Raw genomic sequence first — 22,653 nt, 5'->3', positions numbered from 1 at the left:
GAGAAGAGGAGCCGCGGAGAAGAAAGAAGACAGGACGCGCTGACATTGGGGACATTGGTAAGCCGCGCCGACATCGGGGAGCCGCGCTGACGTCGGAGGGTGAGTATTTAAGTTTATTTTTTTTTTTTTATAATAGACTCGTGTATAAGCTGAGGGGACGTTTTTCAGCACATTTTTTGTGCTGAAAAACTCAGCTTATACACGAGTATATACAGTAATATGTAATAATTAATTGTGGGGGACAGAATATTAAATACCTTATATACTCGAGTATAAGCCTAGTTTTTCAGCACAAAATTTGTGCTCAAAAACCCTAACTCGGCTTATACTCGGGTCAACTAAAAAAACAAAACTCACCTTTCTGACGTCACCCGTAGGTCCTCTTCTGTCTGAGACAGAAGTGGACCTATGGGGGACGTCGGAAGAATGAGTATAGTGTTATTTTTTTTCCTACTACAGGGGCTGGGCAGGCTGTATGCTACAGGGGCTGGCAGACTATATACTTGGAGGCTGTAACCAATGCATTTCCCACCCTCGGCTTATACTCGAGTCAATAGGTTTTCCCAGTTTTTTGTGTTGAAATTAGGGGTCTCGGCTTATACTCGGGTCGGCTTATACTCGAGTATATACGGTAATTAATTGTGGGGGGACATAATATGTAATGATTACTGAAATGTCGGATAGCAGAAAGGGTTTTGAGGTTTTTTTTAAGGTATAAATGGGGGGGGGGGGCACCCATAAGGAATTTTGTCCCGGGGCCCAGTGGATTCTAGTTACGCCACTGATCTTATACTTTCTTATCCTGAGCTTCTAGTCTAGATAAGTACATGTGGAATGTACTTGCATGGGTCGTTATGAAGTGTTTGCACCAGTTTTATGTCACGGCTGCATCACAAAACCTTGCACCTTGCATTTGCATCGGGCACCATATTTATTTTGAAAGTCTGACATTTGTGGCGCACACTCAATAAACCGAGTGCACCAAAAACAACTGGTGCAATCAGTTTACGTATGACTGGTTCGTGCATGGTGTGCCAGGTTATTGGAGACCATGCGCCGGTCTGTGCTCTCTGCACGGTAGCTAGCACCCTGTGTTTTCCATTTAACAATACAAGACACCGGGTGCTGGTTACTGATTTCATGCGTTTGCATAGACACGGGCCGTGGCCCCCATGTGCTGTGATACCACTTCTAAATGGAATCACAGGGGTACGTGTGACCACATCCTGAGGGCGTGTTCACACGTTGCGCTTTGGTTGCGCTTTAAAACGCATTACAACAACTGAGATTAGGTGAGGGGCCTAATTACATTACTGTTAACGTTTCCATTTACAAAACGCATTGTAAACGCGATGTTAAGGCATGTGTTAACTATGCGTTAACGCATACCTTTTGTTATCGCATGTACTAACATTGCATTAAAACATGTAAACAGTAATGTAATTGGGCAAATCACCTCTCCTTAGCTGTTGTAATGCTTTTCAAACGCAATGAAAACGCAACGTGTGAATACGCCATAAGGCTTACAATCATTCTTCTAATAAAAGAAATCTACAGAGGGGACATTGCCTCTGGCTGACCTTTGGTTGCTAATCTTGTATATCTTATTGTTGATCGGGTCTTGTCGTGTAGTCGTGAAGCGTTCAGTCTGCCTAATAAACAGAAATAAGAAACATGTCAATTATCATTTACAACAAATTTTTGACTCAAATTTTATAAATCTGTAAGAAGATGAGAGGCCAAACCCCTTCCTAATAAACCCGCCCTTTCATGTCCACTTTTTGTAATATTAGCAATTTGTAAAAATAGACATTCTATTTATAGATACAGAAGATACCAAAATCATTTGTGTAACATGGGCTAATGATAAGGGCACAGCCTGCATCAGGTGGGGGGGGTATTAAGGGCAACTGTTACATTGCACATTTAATGCACATTAAATTCACATTAAATTATATAATGTCCACAAATTGCCAAAATGAATAAGTTCCTAATAGATTTGATGTATTTTCCTGCAGCATAGTATAAATTAAGAAGGACATAGGGGAGATTTATTAAGATTGACCCATTATGCACCAGTTTTAATATTCTACCCCCTGATGCACAGTGCTCCAATATACCAAGATGCCCAGCCTGGGGTACAGCTCCCCAGGACTTATTCTGCAGGCTATAGTAAATCCTCCCTCTGGCCCCCTCCCCGCCATCCCCAATTTTCAAAAAGGTGGTATGGAGGTAGAAAAGGGGGAAACGTTTTCTTAAGCCTTTTCATGCCTAAAACACTTGAAAACTGACATACAAGACATGATAAATTCAGAGTGTATGAAAATTTAGGAGGTGGGTGCCAGTGCACTCTACAGTAAGAGTCTAAATCTATATATAAATCACTTTGTCTAACAAAATTAACCCCCTTATCTTTTTGTAGATTCACTTGCCAAACCCCCCCCCCCCATCCTTTCTTCTATCCCCCCCTTCCTTTTTCCATTCCCTTCCTCATCGGTTCAGTTTGCTCCTTCCCCAATTTTCTTCCTTTCCTCTACCCTTCTTGCTGACTTACCTTCTTCCCACACCCCTTGCTGACTTACCTTCCTGATATTCGGCCTCCTCATGAGCAGCTCACAAGGAGGAGGTATCCATACCCTCACATACACAGATATGTACAATGCTACATAATGATAGACATATACACTCTACAAGCTCGGAAGACCCTCATTGTGATGTCATAGGTCAGTTCATTTGCATATGTTCCGCTCATTTGCATATGCAACTTCCAATGTTATTTTTTATACTTCCTGGTGTCCCCCTTTAAAAACTACCTGGTCTCACTGAATTAACCCCCTTCTCCGTCTGCTGACTTACTTGCCAGCTCCACCACCTCCCTTCTTCTCGACTTACCTGTCAACCCCCTCTTCTTCCCTTTCCTCTTCCTTTTTTGTGACTTACCCTCCCTAACTCCCTTTCTCCTCGCTTTTTGCTGACTTACCTATCCACTTACCCCCACCTTTCTTACCTTCCCCAATTTACTTGTCTGCTCCTCCCCCATTATTCTTCCCACCCTCTTCCTTCTTACCTTCCTGGTCCTCTCCCTTCAGTCCCCTGATAACAAATGAGCAGCTCACAAGTGTCACCTCTTTTTATACCAGTGCCCCATTATGATGTCAGCAGATATTATAATACTTTCAAATTTATGTAAATGTGGAGAAGGTCAATGACACTCACATACACATAGCGGGAGTTTTCTCATGAGTTTCTGTGGTAAAACTGGTCTAGTTGCCCATGGAAACCAATCAGAGCTCAGCTTTCATTTTATAAACAGCTGTGGGAAAATGAGAGCTGCGCTCTGATTGGTTGCCATGGGCAACTAGAACAGTTCTGCTGTTAGAGACTTATGATAAATCTTCCCCATATATATAGTAATACAGATGACCCCTAGTTACAAACGGACCTCTGGATTTTGGTAATTTACTGTACTTTAGCCCCTGGCTACAGTAAACAGCTATAATTGTTATTAAAGGCGTCTGTAATTAAGATGTATTGTTAATCCTGGTTCTTATGACAACCAAACATTTTTAAAATCCATTTGTCAAAGAGACCAAAAAATTTTGACTGGGGTCCCAACCTACATACGAATTCAATTTAAGAACAAACCTGGAGATCCTATCTTGTACGTAACCCGGGGACTGCCTGTACATAATGAGAGATATAGACACTTTATAAGCTCGGAAGCAATTTCATTGCGATGTCATAGGTAAGTATGACAATTACATATGTTCCTCAAATTTACATATGTAACTTCCAGTGTTTATTCCCTGTGTTAATCCCATTGGAAAGATTGGGCAGACTATATATGGATTCTATATGATTTTATGGTTCTATATGAGTTTATTGAGGAATTTAAAGAAATTAGAGGGAACTGTGTATAAATAAGTACATTTGATGGGTGTTGTATTAAAATGAGTAAATTACATGTGATAATTCCCTTATTATTACGAAACTCCCACTCATTTACATACAATTACAATTTAAGTAAATTAGTGGGGGTACTGTAGAGGATAAGTAAATTAGAGGGGGTACTGTTCAGGATAAGTAAATTAGAGTGGGTACTGTTGGGGATAAGTAAATTAGAGGGGGTACTGTTCAGGATAAGTACATTAGAGGGGGTACTGTTGGGGATAAGTAAATTAGAGGGGGTACTGTTGGGGACGGGGCGCATTTCAATTTTCACCTCAGGCAGCAAAGAAGCTAGAATCAACCCGGATAGGACCCCTGTCACACATAGGGGAATGCATGACAGGTGATAGGACTAGCTGATATCCAGGATAAATAACATAAATATTGCATGAGAGGGACAGATCAATGCACATCACACATCATAAGAATATGTGGGCTCTGAACTGGAGGAGAACAATCCATAGGAGAATGAAGGCGAGCAGGGATGAAATGTGGTGTCACTGATTACCTGATGGAATAGTGATCCAGGTGGATATATACTGTGATTAAAAATGGGAAAACCCCTTTAGGGTGCGTTCACACGTTGCAGTTAAAACGGTTTTAGGTGCAGTTTTGTCATTTGAACAGGTGAAAGACATGAACTGAACGAGTGAATTTGATTTTGAAGGGGAAACCTGCTCCACAAATGTCATTCACCCATTCAGTTCATGAATTTCACCTGTTCAATTGACAAAACTGCACATAAAACCACCTCAAAGCTGATTGCGATGCAGTTTTAACTGCAACGTGTGAACGCACCCTTAGGTATTTACAACCCAATCTGTGTCTGTGGTCACATGTTCCGCTAGCATTTAGTTTCTTAATGAATCGCTAGTGTAGGGGGAGGGCGCCTTCCCACGTTGCGTTTTTCTTGCGTTTTTAAATAGATCCAAAACAAAAGTGGGAGGGAGTTTGACCAAAACGCATATGCATGCGTTTCAGGCAAACCCCCCTCCCACTTGTGTTTTGGATGCTTTAAAAACGCGAGAAAAACGCCATGTGGGAAGGTGCCCGGACTCGGCCCCATAGTATATGCGTTTCCAGTGAAACGCATGCGATCAGTAACCAGCACCCGGTGTCTTTTGATACAAGACAAAAATGCAAGACACCGGGTGCTGGTTACCAATCGCATGCATTGGGTTCGGGTCTAGCCCCCCCCCCCCCCCCCCCCGTCCACTCAAGTGTTCCGCAGCACTAGCGGATTGTTTGACCCCAGCCTAAGGGGTTCACGAGTTAACGCCCCCTTAGGGTGTATTTTTATGGCGATATTAAAGCCGTATTAAGCCCTGTAAGTATCACTCTATCAGATTTTTAAAGCGATCATCATGAATATTTCCGATGCAGCGTCTTTCTATGGTGTCACATCAAATGAAGACTGCAGGACCCAGTGTCCTGCCAGTGTCAGCCAGTGTTCACACGACCGTTGGGTATATACGTCCCCCAGCAATAGGCGCACAGAGCTATACTGCTCCATACCCGGGAAGAAGATAGGACATGGGCACCGTGCACACCATGCGCTCACCCCCTCCTCTTCTCCAGTGCGCCGATGTGGCACACACAGCAATAGATACATCATATATAATTGTATTTGGTGGGCCCCAGGAACCTGAGGCCGAATTCACACATTCAGAATTTCAGATGAAGTCTTTGAAGCCAAAAGCAGGTGTGGATCATATTGGGTGAGCACATACCACTGAGAGGTGAGGCGTTTTTTTCAACCCCACTCCTGATTTGGACATTAAAACTGCCTCTGAAAAACTGAACGTGTGAACGCACCCTGAGTCCAATACTGATCACAGCGCCTCCCTGGCACTAACACCCGGGAACAGAAAAGCTCAATCCTAGGTGTTTAACCCCTCGGTGGCGATTGTGGGACGTCACAGGCAGGTGAGGCTTCTTTGAGGAGAAAAAAAATAACATGTAAAGAGAACATACTACACAACAACACAATAAAATTGCTCTCTTTTTAAAAATAAAAATCACACACATTGGGGCACATTTACTTACAAAGCGCATTGTGTGTCTCCCGCTCAGGTCCGACAGAGTTCACCATCTTTTTTGTGGTCCGAATCAGTGGGACTGTCTGACAGCACAACCCCTAATTTGTGTTGCATGGAAGCCAGCGCAGCTGCACCACAAAAGGATCGTGTGCGACACAATCCCAGTGCAGAAACTTCATAAATACCTGTGCAAGTCATCTTGGCCATGAAGAACGTGCACAGTCCAACTAAAGTGCGTCACAAAGCCCTTAGTAATGTGCCCCACGTTGTAGTACCACACCCGTTCCAATCCTTCCAGGCTAAGAAACTATACTTGTATTTATCCCTTATAACATACACAAAAAATGAAGGTCGTTTAAGATGAAATCCCTATAAATTTGGTATCGCTGTGTGTAGATCGATCCAGAGAGAAAAAAGTTGTAATGTTATTTATGTTCCACAGTAAATGCAGAAATTTCTCATTAAAAAAAACAATGTCAGATTTGTGGAGTTTTTTTTTTTTAAAATAAACAGCACAGAAAGGGTTAAAAAAAAAGTTCAACTGCAGGACATTTAAAACTCTAAGGCCGCGGTCACATGTACCGCTAGACGTCCGTTCATAGCGCGACGCTAGCGCACAGGGGGAGGTCCTCGGCCCGAACGCACATGCGTTTCCAGAGAAACGCATGCGATCGGCTTAACAATCGCATGCGTTTCCCTGGAAACGCATGTGCGTTGGGGCCGAGGACCTCCCCCTGTGCGCTAGCGTCGCGCTATGAACGGACGTCTAGCAGTACGTGTGACCGCGGCCTAAATTAAAAAATAAAAAACTAATTTGTCCTTAAGAAAACATGACCCCATACAGCTATGGTGATTAGAAATAAAAAAGTTATGGCATTGACAAAAAACCCCATGAAAAATAGCCTGGTCATTAACATAGAAAATAGGTAAGTGGTATTATGGTTATAATGACAACAGCGGAGCCATAGGCGAAGCAGGAACATGACGGTGGTAAGGGGGGACCTATAACGACTGAATTTAGATGATAGTATTGATGTAAGATGATGGTCCTTGTTGAAAGAACAGAGTGGGTGGGATAGTGTAGTGATGTAAGAACAGAGTGGGTGAGATAGTGTAGTGATGTAAGAACAGAGTGGGTGGGATAGTGTAGTGATGTAAGAACAGAGTGGGTGGGATAGTGTAGTGATGTAAGAACAGAGTGGGTGGGATAGTGTAGTGATGTAAGAACAGAGTGGGTGATGTATAGTGTAGTGATGTAAGAACAGAGTGGGTGGGATAGTGTAGTGATGTAAGAACAGAGTGGGTGGGATAGTGTAGTGATTAGAGATGAGCGAACATGCTCGTCCGAGCTTGATGCTCGGTCGAGCATTAGGGTACTCGAAACTGCTCGTTACTCGGACGAATACTTCGCCCGCTCGAGAAAATGGCAGCTCCCGCCGTTTTGCTTTTTGGCGGCCAGAAACAGAGCCAATCACAAGCCAGGAGACTCTGCACTCCACCCAGCATGACGTGGTACCCTTACACGTCAATAGCAGTGGTTGGCTGGCCAGATCAGGTGACCCTGGGATAGACTAGCCGCTGGCCGCGCTGCTCGGATCATTCTGTCTCTGGATGCCGCTAGGGAGAGAGCTGCTGCTGGTCAGGGAAAGCGTTAGGGTGTTCTATTAGCTTACTGTTAGGCAGGAGTGATTCTCAAAGAACCCAACAGCCCTTCTTAGGGCTACAATAACGTTCTACTTTTTTTATTTTAATTTGCATCTTTTACCATTTTGTGAGGAATTAGCAGGGGGACTTGCTACCGTTGTGTTTAGCTCTTAGTGGCACACATATCCATAGCAAAGACCGAAGTGGGAAAATTCAGTAGGGGTTGGATTTCTATTAGGCAATAACTCAGTGTCATCTCATCTGGCATAGTAGTGTGCTTCCTTTGATACTTGGCTAGAAAATAGCCATAGGAGAATACAAACAGCTTCTTGAAGCCTACAGTAGCGTTCTATATATTTGATTTCTGGTTGATCTGCTGGTGGCTGTAGTTTCTGCAGTGCATGTACTTGCCAATTCTGAGCAATTTGTAGTGAGACTTGCGACCGCTGTGTTCTGCGCTTAGTGGCGCACATATCCATAGCAAAGGCCGAAGTGGGAAAATTCAGTAGGGGTTGGATTTCTATTAGGCAATAACTCAGTGTCATCTCATCTGGCATAGTAGTGTGCTTCCTTTGATACTTGGCTAGAAAATAGCCATAGGAGAATACAAACAGCTTCTTGAAGCCTACAGTAGCGTTCTATATATTTGATTTCTGGTTGATCTGCTGGTGGCTGTAGTTTCTGCAGTGCATGTACTTGCCAATTCTGAGCAATTTGTAGTGAGACTTGCGACCGCTGTGTTCTGCGCTTAGTGGCGCACATATCCATAGCAAAGGCCGAAGTGGGAAAATTCAGTAGGGGTTGGATTTCTATTAGGCAATAACTCAGTGTCATCTCATCTGGCATAGTAGTGTGCTTCCTTTGATACTTGGCTAGAAAATAGCCATAGGAGAATACAAACAGCTTCTTGAAGCCTACAGTAGCGTTCTATATATTTGATTTCTGGTTGATCTGCTGGTGGCTGTAGTTTCTGCAGTGCATGTACTTGCCAATTCTGAGCAATTTGTAGTGAGACTTGCGACCGCTGTGTTCTGCGCTTAGTGGCGCACATATCCATAGCAAAGGCCGAAGTGGGAAAATTCAGTAGGGGTTGGATTTCTATTAGGCAATAACTCAGTGTCATCTCATCTGGCATAGTAGTGTGCTTCCTTTGATACTTGGCTAGAAAATAGCCATAGGAGAATACAAACAGCTTCTTGAAGCCTACAGTAGCGTTCTATATATTTGATTTCTGGTTGATCTGCTGGTGGCTGTAGTTTCTGCAGTGCATGTACTTGCCAATTCTGAGCAATTTGTAGTGAGACTTGCGACCGCTGTGTTCTGCGCTTAGTGGCGCACATATCCATAGCAAAGGCCGAAGTGGGAAAATTCAGTAGGGGTTGGATTTCTATTAGGCAATAACTCAGTGTCATCTCATCTGGCATAGTAGTGTGCTTCCTTTGATACTTGGCTAGAAAATAGCCATAGGAGAATACAAACAGCTTCTTGAAGCCTACAGTAGCGTTCTATATATTTGATTTCTGGTTGATCTGCTGGTGGCTGTAGTTTCTGCAGTGCATGTACTTGCCAATTCTGAGCAATTTGTAGTGAGACTTGCGACCGCTGTGTTCTGCGCTTAGTGGCGCACATATCCATAGCAAAGGCCGAAGTGGGAAAATTCAGTAGGGGTTGGATTTCTATTAGGCAATAACTCAGTGTCATCTCATCTGGCATAGTAGTGTGCTTCCTTTGATACTTGGCTAGAAAATAGCCATAGGAGAATACAAACAGCTTCTTGAAGCCTACAGTAGCGTTCTATATATTTGATTTCTGGTTGATCTGCTGGTGGCTGTAGTTTCTGCAGTGCATGTACTTGCCAATTCTGAGCAATTTGTAGTGAGACTTGCGACCGCTGTGTTCTGCGCTTAGTGGCGCACATATCCATAGCAAAGGCCGAAGTGGGAAAATTCAGTAGGGGTTGGATTTCTATTAGGCAATAACTCAGTGTCATCTCATCTGGCATAGTAGTGTGCTTCCTTTGATACTTGGCTAGAAAATAGCCATAGCAATAGGATAGGATTGTTTGGTTTTAAAAACTCAAAAAAAAACAAAAAACACAAAAAAAAAAAACAAAAACAAAAAAACACCAAAAAAAACAAAAAGAAGTAAAAATAAAAAAAAAGTTATAACTCTCATTTTAAAAATGTTTAACCCGAGGGCTAGGGGTAGAGGACGAGGGCGGGGACGTGGGCGTCCAACTACTGCAGGGGTCAGAGGCCGTGGTCCTGGGCGGGGTGAGACACCACCTGCTGATGAGGGAGCAGGGGAACGCCGCAGAGCTACACTCCCTAGGTTCATGTCTGAAGTTACTGGGACTCGTGGTAGAGCACTGTTGAGGCCAGAACAGTGCGAACAGGTGATGTCGTGGATTGCTGACAATGCTTCGAGCAATTTGTCCACCACCAGTCAGTCTTCCACGCAGTCCACCCATGTCACCGAAATCCCCACTCCTCCAGCTCCTGCACCTCAGCCTCCTCCCCCCCAGTCTGCCCCCTCCCAGGAAAATTTGGCATTTGAACCGGCATACTCTGAGGAACTGTTTTCTGGACCCTTCCCACAGTCACAAACCACTTGTCCGGTTGCTGCTGAGCAATTTTCCGATGCCCAGGTTTTCCACCAGTCACAGTCTGTGGGTGATGATGACCTTCTTGACGTAGTGGAAGTGTGTAAAGAGGTGTCCGACGATGAGGAGACACGGTTGTCAGACAGTGGGGAAGTTGTTGTCAGGGCAGGAAGTCCGAGGGGGGAGCAGACTGAGGGATCGGAGGATGATGAGGTGACAGACCCAAGCTGGGTTGAGAGGCCGGGTGAACACAGTGCTTCTGAGACGGAGGAGAGTCCTCGACCTGAACAGGTTGGAAGAGGCAGTGGTGGGGCCAGACGGAGAGGCAGGGCCAGAGCTGGTGCATCAGCGCCACTGTCAACTAGTGAAGCTCCCGTGGTGAGGGCTCTTGCGGCGAGGGCTAGATCTTCAGAAGTGTGGAGGTTCTTTAAGGAAACACCGGATGACCGACGGACTGTGGTGTGCAACATTTGCCAAACCAGGCTCAGCAGGGGTTCCACCACTACTAGCTTAACTACCACCAGTATGCGCAGGCATATGAATGCTAAGCACCCCACTCAGTGGCAACAAGCCCGTTCACCTCCGGCCGTGCACACCACTGCTCCTTCCCCTGTGTCAGCTGCTAGTCAGCCCCCTGCCCAGGACCCTGGCACAAAAACCCCATCGTCGCCTCCACGATCCTCCACAGCATCCACCAGCGTTCAGCTCTCCATACCCCAGACGCTGGAGCGGAAACGCAAATATAGTGCAACCCACCCGCACGCCCAAGCCCTTAATGTGCACATCTCCAGATTGCTTAGCCTGGAGATGCTGCCCTATAGGCTAGTAGAGACCGAGGCCTTTCGCAACCTCATGGCGGCGGCCGCCCCTCGGTATTCGGTCCCCAGCCGCCACTACTTTTCCCGATGTGCCGTCCCAGCCCTGCACCAGCACGTGTCAGACAACATCATCCGTGCCCTGACCAACGCCGTTTCTGACAAGGTCCACCTGACCACGGACACGTGGACGAGTGCTGCCGGGCAGGGCCACTATATATCGCTGACGGCACATTGGGTTAACTTGGTGGAGGCTGGGACCGAGTCTGACCCTGGGGCTGCTCATATACTGCCGACGCCGAGGATTGCGGGGCCTACCTCGGTCCAGGTGTTTCAGGCCTACTATGCCTCCTCCTCCTCCCACCCCTCCTCCACCTCCTCCTCCGAACTACCATCCGTGGGCACGGCGCCATCAGTCGGTAGCTCTAGGCACAGCAGCAGTGCCGTCGCTAAGCGACAGCAGGCGGTGCTCAAACTGCTGAGCCTAGGCGACAAAAGGCACACCGCCCAAGAGCTATTACAGGGCATCACGGCGCAGACTGATCTGTGGCTGGCACCGCTGAACCTCAAGCCGGGAATGGTTGTGTGTGACAACGGCCGTAACCTGGTGGCGGCTCTGCAACTCGGCAGACTGACACATGTGCCATGCCTGGCCCATGTGTTAAATCTGATAGTGCAGCGTTTCCTCAAGACATACCCCAATCTGTCTGATTTGCTCACGAAGGTGCGCCGCATCTGTGCGCATTTCAGGAAGTCCAGCCCAGATGCTGCCACTCTCAGGGCAGCGCAGCGCCGCCTCCAACTGCCCGCTCACCGACTGTTGTGCGACGTGCCCACGAGGTGGAATTCAACACTGACCATGTTATCCAGAGTTTACCAGCAGCGCAGAGCGATTGTAGACTGCCAGATGTCAACTTCCACCAGAACTGGTAGTCAGGTCAGTCAGCTTCCTCAAGTCTACAATGAGGAGTGGACGTGGATGTCTGATATCTGTCAGGTGCTGAGTAACTTTGAGGAGTCAACACAGATGGTCAGTGGCGATGCCGCCATCATCAGCCTCACCATCCCGCTGCTTGGCCTGTTGAAAAACTCTCTGGTCAGCATGAAGTCGGAAGCTTTGCGCTCGTCACAAGAGACGGGGGAAGAATATTCCCTTGTTGATAGCCAAAGCACCCTGAGGTCTGTTTCTCAGCGCATATCGGAGGAGGTGGAGGTGGAGGAGGATGAGGAGGAAGAGGAGGAGAATGTTGGCGAGACACAAGAGGGGACCATTGTTGAGTCCTTCACTGTTCAGCGTGTATGGGCAGAAGAAGAGGAGTTGGAGGAGTTGGAGGAGGAGGAAATGGACAGTCAGGCCAGTGAGGGGAGTGAATTCTTACGCGTTGGTACTCTGGCGCATATGGCAGATTTCATGCTAGGCTGCCTATCCCGTGACCCTCGCGTTCAAAGAATTTATTCCAGCACCGATTACTGGGTGTTCACTCTCCTGGACCCACGGTACAAGCAAAATCTTCCCACTCTCATCCCTGGAGAGGAAAGGAGTGTGAGAATGCATGAATACCAGCAGGCCCTGGTGCACAAGCTGAAACAGTATTTCCCTTCTGACAGCGCTAGCGGCAGAGTGCGTAGTTCTGCGGGACAAGTAGCGAGGGAGAGTAGGCGAGCAGGCAGCTTGTCCAGCACTGGCAAGGGTACGCTTTACAAGGCTTTTGCCAGCTTTATGTCACCCCAGCAAGACACTGTCACCTGTCCCCAGTCTCGGCAGAGTAGGGCTGATCTTTACAGAAAGATGGTGAGGGAGTACGTAGCTGACCATACCATCGTCCTAAATGATCACACAGCTCCCTACAACTACTGGGTTTCAAAGCTGGACATGTGGCACGAACTGGCGCTGTACGCCTTGGAGGTTCTTGCCTGCCCTGCCGCTAGCGTCTTGTCCGAGCGGGTTTTCAGTGCAGCTGGTGGCATCATCACCGATAAGCGTACACGCCTGTCGACTGACAGCGCTGACAGGCTGACGCTTATTAAAATGAATAAAGGCTGGATTTCTCAGAATTTCCAATCTCCACCAGGTGAAGGAAGCTCAACCTGAATAATTGATCCACTCCTCCTCCTCCTCCTCATTTTCCTCCTTCTCCTCCTCTTTGTACAGTAAAGCAGAGGAAAATGGCTATTTTTTGACAGGGCCCACTGGCTCTTGCTATAGTACTTCATGCATTTAATTTTTCTGGAGGGCCACCTACCCGGTCCTCTGTTTGAAACAATTTTTGTGAGTGCCACATACAGGCACTCAATCTATTCCATTTTTCTGGAGGGCCACCTACCCGGTCCTCTGTTTTAAAAAATTTTTGGGACTGCCACATACAGGCACTCAATCTATTCCATTTTACTGGAGGGCCACCTACCTGCTCCTCTGGTTTGAAACATTTTTGGGACTGCCACATACAGGCACTCAATCTATTCCATTTTACTGGAGGGCCACCTACCTGCTCCTCTGGTTTGAAACATTTTTGGGACTGCCACATACAGGCACTCAATCTATTCCATTTTACTGCAGGGCCACCTACCTGCTCCTCTGGTTTGAACAATTTTTGGGACTGCCACATACAGGCACTCAATCTATTCCATTTTACTGGAGGGCCACCTACCTGCTCCTCTGGTTTGAAACATTTTTGGGACTGCCACATACAGGCACTCAATCTATTCCATTTTACTGCAGGGCCACCTACCTGCTCCTCTGGTTTGAACAATTTTTGGGACTGCCACATACAGGCACTCAATCTATTCCATTTTACTGCAGGGCCACCTACCTGCTCCTCTGGTTTGAACAATTTTTGGGACTGCCACATACAGGCACTCAATCTATTCCATTTTACTGGAGGGCCACCTACCTGCTCCTCTGGTTTGAAACATTTTTGGGACTGCCACATACAGGCACTCAATCTATCCCATTTTACTGGAGGGCCACCTACCTGCTCCTCTGGTTTGAAAAATGTTTGGGACTGCTACATACAGGCACTATCCAAATTAAATTGTCTCCATAGCAGCCTCCACACGTTGTCTCCATTGCTACCTCCAAAAGTCGTCCATATAGCTGCCTCCATACATCGTCCCTTTATCAAACGAGGTGTGTCAGGCAGAAATTTGGGTTGTTTTCATGGATTCCACATCAAAGTTGTTAACTTTGTCGCCACCCTGCTGTGTTATCCACAAAATATACTGGCAAACTTTTACCATTTAGGGATATTATTTCAGCGCTTCTTGCGCATCTGTTTACATTCCCCTCACCCGGCATATCCTAAACTTATAAGAACGCTACTACACTTGATCTTATACAAAAGGTTCTTAGAAGTGCTGTTTGGGGAGTAGCCTAGAGACAGGGGCTTGGATTGGCGAAAGCTCGCCTGGCAGCGGAACGCCAGCTCCATGCGCATCATGCGCTTCTTGCGCATCTGTTTACATTCCCCTCACCCGCCATATCCCAAACTTATAAGAACGCTACTACACTTAACTTGGTGCAGGCTGGGACCGAGTCTGACCCTGGGGCTGGTCATATACTGCCGACGCAGAGAATTGCGGGGCCTACCTCGGTCCAGGTCTCAAAGGCCTACTATACCTCCTCCCACCCCTCCTCCACCTCCTCCTCCTCCGAATTACCATCCGTGGGCATGGCGCCATCAGTCGGTAGCTCTAGGCACAGCAGCAGTGCCGTCGCTAAGCGACAGCAGGCGGTGCTGAAACTGCTGAGCCTAGGCGATAAAAGGCACACCGCCCAAGAGCTATTACAGGGCATTCCACATCAAAGTTGTTAACTTTGTCGCCACCCTGCTGTGTAATCCCCAAAATATACTTGCAAACTTTTACCATTTAGGGATATTATTTCAGCGCTTCTTGCGCATCTGTTTACATTCCCCTCACCCGCCATATCCTAAACTTATAAGAACGCTACTACACTTGATCTTATACAAAAGGTTCTTAGAAGTGCTGTTTGGGGAGTAGCCTAGAGACAGGGGCTTGGATTGGCGAAAGCTCGCCTGGCAGCGGAGCGCCAGCTCCATGCCAAGATCCAACTAACATAGTTTTAACTGCAGCACCTTTAATCTACTACTAGTTCACTGCCTCCATACATGGTCCCCTTATCAAACGAGCTGTGTCAGGCAGAATTTTGGGTTGTTTTCATGGCTTCCATGTTAACTTTGTCGCCACCCTGCTGTGTAATCCACAAAATATACTGGCAAACTTTTATCATGTACCGATATTATTTGAGCGCTTCTTGCTCACCTCCTTTGGTTCCTCTCTGCCACCCATTGGTTTGAAGCCTGAGTCCATTTAGGGTATGTTGCCATGCCACTCTCTAGCCTGCTGCCGCTGCCTCTGCCTCTGCATGCCGTCCCCTATAGTGTCAGGGTCAATTATTGGATGTTTTACATGCTATCTAGCTTCATTCTGTCACTCTGTCATGGCCATGCTGTTGCCCATAATTTTGGCATAATGGTGCGATTAAGCAGCCTCAGAGGCATCCATGCATGCTGCCCCTGCTGTTTCCTGTCCATTTCCGTGGTGTTTCCATCCTTTTCTGAGGTTCCCAGGTGTTTGGCCAAGCTTCCCTGTGCAGAGCCTTGGTCCCCTTGAAAAATGCTCGAGTCTCCCATTGACTTCAATGGGGTTCGTTATTCGAGACGAGCACTCGAGCATCGGGAAAAGTTCGTCTCGAATAACGAGTACCCGAGCATTTTAGTGTTCGCTCATCTCTAGTAGTGATGTAAGAACAGAGTGGGTGGGATAGTGTAGTGATGTAAGAACAGAGTGGGTGGGGTATAGTGTAGTGATGTAAGAACAGAGTGGGTGGGGTATAGTGTAGTGATGTAAGAACAGAGTGGGTGGGATAGTGTAGTGATGTAAGAACAGAGTGGGTGGGATAGTGTAGTGATGTAAGAACAGAGTGGGTGGGATAGTGTAGTGATGTAAGAACAGAGTGGGTGGGATAGTGTAGTGATGTAAGAGGGGAGGAGCTCAGGAGTAGATGTCACTCCCTGTCCTGTATCTCTCTTTCTCTTTCTCTCTCTAGAAGCACAGAAAGAAACATGTCCCTCCCACCCGCCCTTTACTATCATTAATTTACAACTGGTTATTTACCAATTACATGTATAATTCTATGAAAATGATTGTCTGTTTTTTTTTTTTGAACTTTGACACTGTTTATCTTGTATCATGTAAATTTTTTAATTGACTGTTGATGAGATGAAGTTGGTGTTATCCTCCTAAGCCCAGAGGAAGGGTGATCCTTCAGCCATGGTTCCCTAGAGGTTTCCTCCACAGGGGGTTTTTCCTCTCCTGAGCGCTGTGGGATGACTCTTTGTGAGTCGGAGGTTGCACATATTTAAAGTTTCTGCCTGGAGATTAAAATTTCTCAATGTTATGCTCCTGGCTTTAAAATGGAAAAAGAAAGAAATATCTAAATAAAAATGTAGATATAAAATTAAAAACAAATAAAAGAATATGTATTTAAAAAAAAATAGAATGGGAGTCAAAGTATGGCATTTTGTTATCTGTCGCAGCTTTTATTTTGCGGTGGAGGAGTCAGGTGAAAGGTGCAGGCAAGTTATTGGTGGACTAATTTAACTTATAGAGGATGTAAAAGCTCATGGTGGTCAACAGCCTGAGCTTTGGAAGTGGCCAGCCTCAAGGCTCTGGTAATGGTAAAATCAGCCAGGGGCGGGCACGGTGGTGAAGCACACAATGGATAATCTTCACTAGGGTCATTGGTGCCCTTAAAGTGTACCGGCTCTGCTAGAATGGCAGCCATAGCGTGCGGCCCCCTTTGTTGATGTCTGGCCGGGGGCTGTATGTCAGGCAACTTTAGATTGGGGTATTGGGGAATCCCACCCCTAGCATGTCACCTGACTCCTCCTCTGATTGTTTTATTCCTGTGATTCAAATAAAGCTGTGGCCATTTCACCCATTACGTTATGTGGTTGTGTATTTTTTCCATACACCGTGTTTTTCTCTTGTCTAAACTGTTTTAAAATAAAGTGGGGGTCCATCCCATATCCACACGTCATGATCCCCAAGTTTATTTTGGTGCTCTATTGAGCTTGGATCTGGTGCTGCAGTTATGGGGTGAGCTTGATTCTGGTGCTATATTTATGAACTACGCTGGGTTCTGGTGCTGTATTTATGTATTGAAGTTTGTTCCTGGTGCTGTATTTATGTACTGATATTCATTTTGGATTTATGATATAGTATATTGCCAGTTCGGTGGGTGAACAGCAATTTAGGGAACAGGAGACTGTTTTAGTTTCTGAATTTTTAAAGCAGCCAGGTGAGTTCACTGCAAAGGGACACACCGAGGCTCTGTCGCCCAGGGGCCTATTGAAACCTGGAGCCAACCCTGATAACAGACAGTCTTTAGTATGACACAGGATTTTCTTATTTACATGGTGGGAGTGGCATCAGTCTTATGTAAAGAAATGTTATAGGGGGGTCAAAAGATTTCTATGGGACCCAATCTTTTCTAGTTACCCTGCCTATACGGTCTCAATGATACAGATCTCCACTAATAGACAAATTGCATAAGAGTGGCTCCATAAGAGTAATGGTGCAAAATCTCACTGTGGTGTCAGATTATATAGAAGTTCAATGGAGAGGGGAGGGGGAGAGTCTCAGCAGCTATAAGGCCTGCAATATAAGCATAGAGACTGCAGAGCTGCTAGGAAGTTCATTTTTCATTCAGTATTTTTATTTATTTTATTTTCTTTTAAAGGAAATCTACCACTTTGTAATACTGTATTTTTCGGCCTATAAGGCACACCGGACTATAAGGCACACCTCTAATAAATGCCTGCTAAAACATCTAGGTTCATATATAAGGCGCACTGGAGTATAAGGCGCAGGATCAAATGCACTACCTAAAAATGACCAGCAGCTACACTTCCCGGGAAACTTGTCTTCAGCGTGTCAGAGAGCTCTGATCTCAGAGGTATGGGCTGCTGGGGGTTAATGCAGGGTGATGCAGCAAGGGTTAAGCGGTCTCCCTCTGCCCCTTCTCCTTCCCTCCTCAGCCAGGGTGTTATTCCTGTGGGGTTCCCTGTGGCTCCTTCTCTTTCCCCTGTTACAGGGCTGTCAGGTATGTGGGATTGTTACTGATGATGATTGCCTCGTGGTGGGCACTATGGCGGCTCCGGTCTCTCCGTGCTAGGTGAGGGCAGGATGGGCACAATGTTAGTTGTGGTGCCAGGGCACTTCAGGAGCTAGGGACCCTGTATACTGTGTGGGAAGGTGCAGGAAATGTCTGGGGATGGAGCTATTAAACACTGTACATCTTGTCTGTAGTACATTTCTGTATAAATTTATATATAAGGCGCACCGGCCTATAAGGCCCACCTTTGATTTCTGAGAAAATTAAAGAATTTTTGGTGCACCTTATAGGCTGAAAAATACGGTATGTCTTTTTAACCAAACATACATTTAGATAGCTGTAGGAATGTTGATGCTGGATCTCATCTTGTATAGTCTTGGAGCAGAGTGTTTTCATCAAAAAAACTAAATGTAAACTTATGCTAATAAGGCTTTGGCGCTCCTGTGGCCTTAATATAAGGCACTAGGGGCTCTCCTAATACCCTCATTATGCATGCCTCCAGTGTGCATGAGATAGGAGAGCCCGCCATGCCATTCCTCCTACCGAGATCCGATCACTGAATTCTCCAGAAGTGTAGTGCATGCGCACTAGTCATTGGTAGCACGCGTCGAAGCAGCACGTCAGTCCGTTTCTTCGTTAAGGAGCACTCCATAGCAGCCGGCTACGCTCTACACCGGACGAATGCACATACGCTATAGACCCCGAGAGCTCAGTGACATCACGATGGGAGTGCTAGCTCATGCACGCTGAAGGCATTTTCACATAATGATAGGTAGGTACACGTCACCCCTTGTTATAACTGGTATCTGGTGGGGCTCAAGTTGGGGAACCATACAGAATCTCTTTCCTATTTTCTATTGGTTCCTCGATTTTCCATTCTCTTCAGATTCGGTACTCATACACATCTTTATATTACCTATACACACCGTAGTGTATTTGTATTACTTAGGCTACATTCACACACATGTATGGGGGACGTATATACGGCCGATATACGTCTCCCATACACTCCTATGGGCTCACGGCCCTGTACGGTACAGCTCATCCCCTGCTCCTCTCCGCAGCGCCGATACATCGCATACATCGTGTAAATGTAGCCTTATTCTGTATTTGTGCCATAAATTTCCCCTAATGACATACACATAACACATGATCTTTCCAAGGTTAGTAATGACAAGTACATAAGTAGAACAGGAGGACTTCTCTGTGATTGTTATATAAAGTAATACTTTATACATTAAGCTAGAGCAGTGGTGGCGAACCTATGGCACGGGTGCCAAAGGCGGCACTCAGAGCCCTTTCTGTGGGCAGCCGGGCCATCACCCCAGCACACCAGACAGGACTGCTTCCTGCAGTCTCAAGCAACTTAAAAGATGCTGCTTTCAGTCATATATTAAAGTGATACTTATTTCGCCACTTGAGACTAGAGGAAAAAGGGAGAATGTGTGGACAGGGCTGAATTATCTTTGGAGGACCTTCTGCTGGCCCCACAATTCTCTGTGTACAGAGGGACACTGGAAAGAAGCTTAAAAAATGCAAATTTTCCATCTTTTCCCTAGGAGGCCAATATGATCAAAAGTTGTTGAAGAACAGGTAGCAACAAGTTACTGCTTTCATTTTTGGTTGGCACCTCACAATAAATAAGGGGGGTTTTAGGGTTGCATTTTGGGCACTCGGCCACTAAAAGGTATAATTTTATAGATCATCTGGACCATTTTCTAATATTTTCTTTGTCACACTGCAAGTTCTGTGAATGGATCATCCTGCAGACCTGGTGTCTTACTTTTTTCCGCCAGCACCGCCCCATAGCCGCCAGGTTGTAGTTGTGTTATAGAGTCCTCGCTGTAGTTGCATTTAAAAAGGGCCAGTCTGCAAGGCTTGTAATGCAATCCATATGTAGCCGAGGTAATATAAAGGGGTATTCACATTTGGGCAAATTAATGTTATTGTTTGTATAATGCAAAGTTATCACATTTTCCAATACACTTTCTGTATCAATTTTTTACAGCTTGCTGTCATTCTATAGAAAGCTTCTATGTTTACTTCCAGTGGATAGAAATCTGACCATGGTCACACAGGTGAGCGGCTCGTTATATCACAGAGAATAATCAGAGCTGTGGGATATAACGAGCCGTGCACCAGTGTGACCATGGTCAGATTTGTATCCACTGAAAGTAAACAGAAGCTTTCCATAGACTGACAGCAAGCAGAGATCTAGAAAACTGTGAGGAATTGATAAAGAAAGTATGATGGAAAATGACATAACTTTTCAATCAATATAATTTATTTGCAGATTTGGGAATACCCCTTTAAGGCACCTTCTCTAATGGGATTGAGCAATAAGGTTTCTGTGGTATTAGTCTCCTATCAAGGTGTCCACTTGGTTTGTACATAGCCCTATGCTTGTGGTTTACCTGACTTTCAACCTCTCCTTACCTTTGTCTCATTACCATATTGACTTATCAATATATTGACTTTGGATTTTCCACTGATGATGTAATTACTTAGTACTTTTATGCCATTCACTGGTCGTCTCAATCGGCCATCGCTCCACTTCGATCCATAGACTTTCTTCTTTCTTCTTCCTTCCGTTGTCCGCACCGCGCTGGGTCACTCGCTAGAGGACCAGATGACTTTTCTCCCCCGTCCGTCGTGCACACCTCGCTCAGCAGCCTCCTCTGCTGTTCCACAGGCTGCCAGCTTATTGAGCGGATGTACGGCGCATGTCAGAATATTACAGTGCATCCGCCACAATAATGCATGTCCTCTCCCCCTATACAATGAACATGTCCTCCATGGGAACAAGCATGTCCCCCTACCCCTAGACAATGAGCGGATACCTTTTCCTAAACAACAACCCTTTTTGTGTGTGTGTGTGTGTGTGTGTGTTTTTTTTCTGAACCCTGCCTGCTGTGGACTACTTCAGATTCGGAGGATTACGTCAATGACCAGCATATTTTTTTTTTTACAACTAAAATGGTCAATGAGGGTGTGTCTGCATTTTTTTTCAATAAAATGTTCTATTTGTTAATAAGAGTGTGTTTTTCTTTTCTTTGTGACACTCTTCATAGTTTCCCATAGTAATGGTGCTGTCTAGTTGACGCTGCTCATTACTAAGGGCTGGCTTTAGTGTTCGCCATCTTTATTTCTTGGCAAATTTACACTTCCGCCAATACCATTACCTTCTCCACCAGGGATGCTAGGAAGAGCTACAAACCAGCACCTGACTGTCTATAGATGGTCAGGTAGTGGGGGGCTGCAGACTGTTACTGGTTTGCTCGAATAGCCCCATAACAGTGGTGTATCCCATCTCAGTAATGGCAGGCTGCCGCTGCAATTTTTTGGTATCTGGCTGATTTGGAAAATAGGGGGAAACTCGCACCGTTTTTTTTTCAATTCTGGACAAAAAAAATTAAAAAAGCAAAAAACGGCATGAGTTCCCTCCTATTTTTCCTATTCAGTTAGGGAAAAGAAGTTGACTGTCTAGTCATATACCAGTTTTATGCCTCTGGACGCCATGGATTGATACAACAAAGGTGGTTATAATCTGTTATAATTCGTTTTGGATACATTGCCCTAGCAGCAGGGTGGATCCGTGCACTCTAAGATGACGCCAAGGATCTAGGTGAGCTGGAGTAGTGTGTTTAGTTAGGCCAACCCAACCAGACCAGACAGCTACGATCCCGTGAAGCCTTCTGGATCCTCTCCCTCCAAACAAGGTTCCCACTCGGCTTAAATTATCAGAATTACCTTATGTATCTTTATTAATGCATTACCTCTGTGTGTTCCTCATAAATGTTTTTTTGTCCGTTTTTCTCCATTTCAGCTTTTTGCCTATTTTTGAAAGTGTCCCGCCCTGTTGTATCATGTGACCTTCCATTTATGCTTAAATACCCTGCATTTACTCCATGCATTAGGCTACGACTAAGGACGTTTTTCGTCCGAAACGCGTCAGTTATCTCTCCCATGGACGTCTGTTGATGTTTTTATTGTTATATTTTTTCTAATAAAGTGGATTTTTAACTTCATTCCTCTGCTTTTCGTTGGAAGCTGGACTACACCCTTTCTTTTTCGCTGCTATTTACTGGTTCCCCAACCCAGGTGTCCGTGCAGCCATGAACTGCTCTTGCATTGACTACATAGATGAGCTGAAAATTACTTTTTTCCAACCCATTTAACCCTTTTGCACATGATATGTCACAATGTACCACAGCCATATTGTATCAGAGCTTCAGAAATGATAACTGAACGTCACTCCCCGATGACAACACGCGCTGCATTATGCAGCAAACACCCAGGGCTCAGCCTCCATCTTATTGTGGCCCCTCTTCTTGCATCCCCTCGCTGGCCCTGCCCAGTGTGGAATAGGCCCGTTCACATGGACGAAGCTACGAAGCTACCCCTTACCCGTTTAGAGCTTGGCTTCAGCCAGCCACTCAGGTACCAGGGGGGAGTCCGGCATCCCCA

Source organism: Engystomops pustulosus, chromosome 6 (genome assembly GCF_040894005.1).
Source record: "Engystomops pustulosus chromosome 6, aEngPut4.maternal, whole genome shotgun sequence".
NCBI lineage: Eukaryota > Metazoa > Chordata > Amphibia > Anura > Leptodactylidae > Engystomops > Engystomops pustulosus.
The sequence above is the reverse complement of the archived record's forward strand: the minus strand, read 5'-3'. Positions refer to the sequence as shown.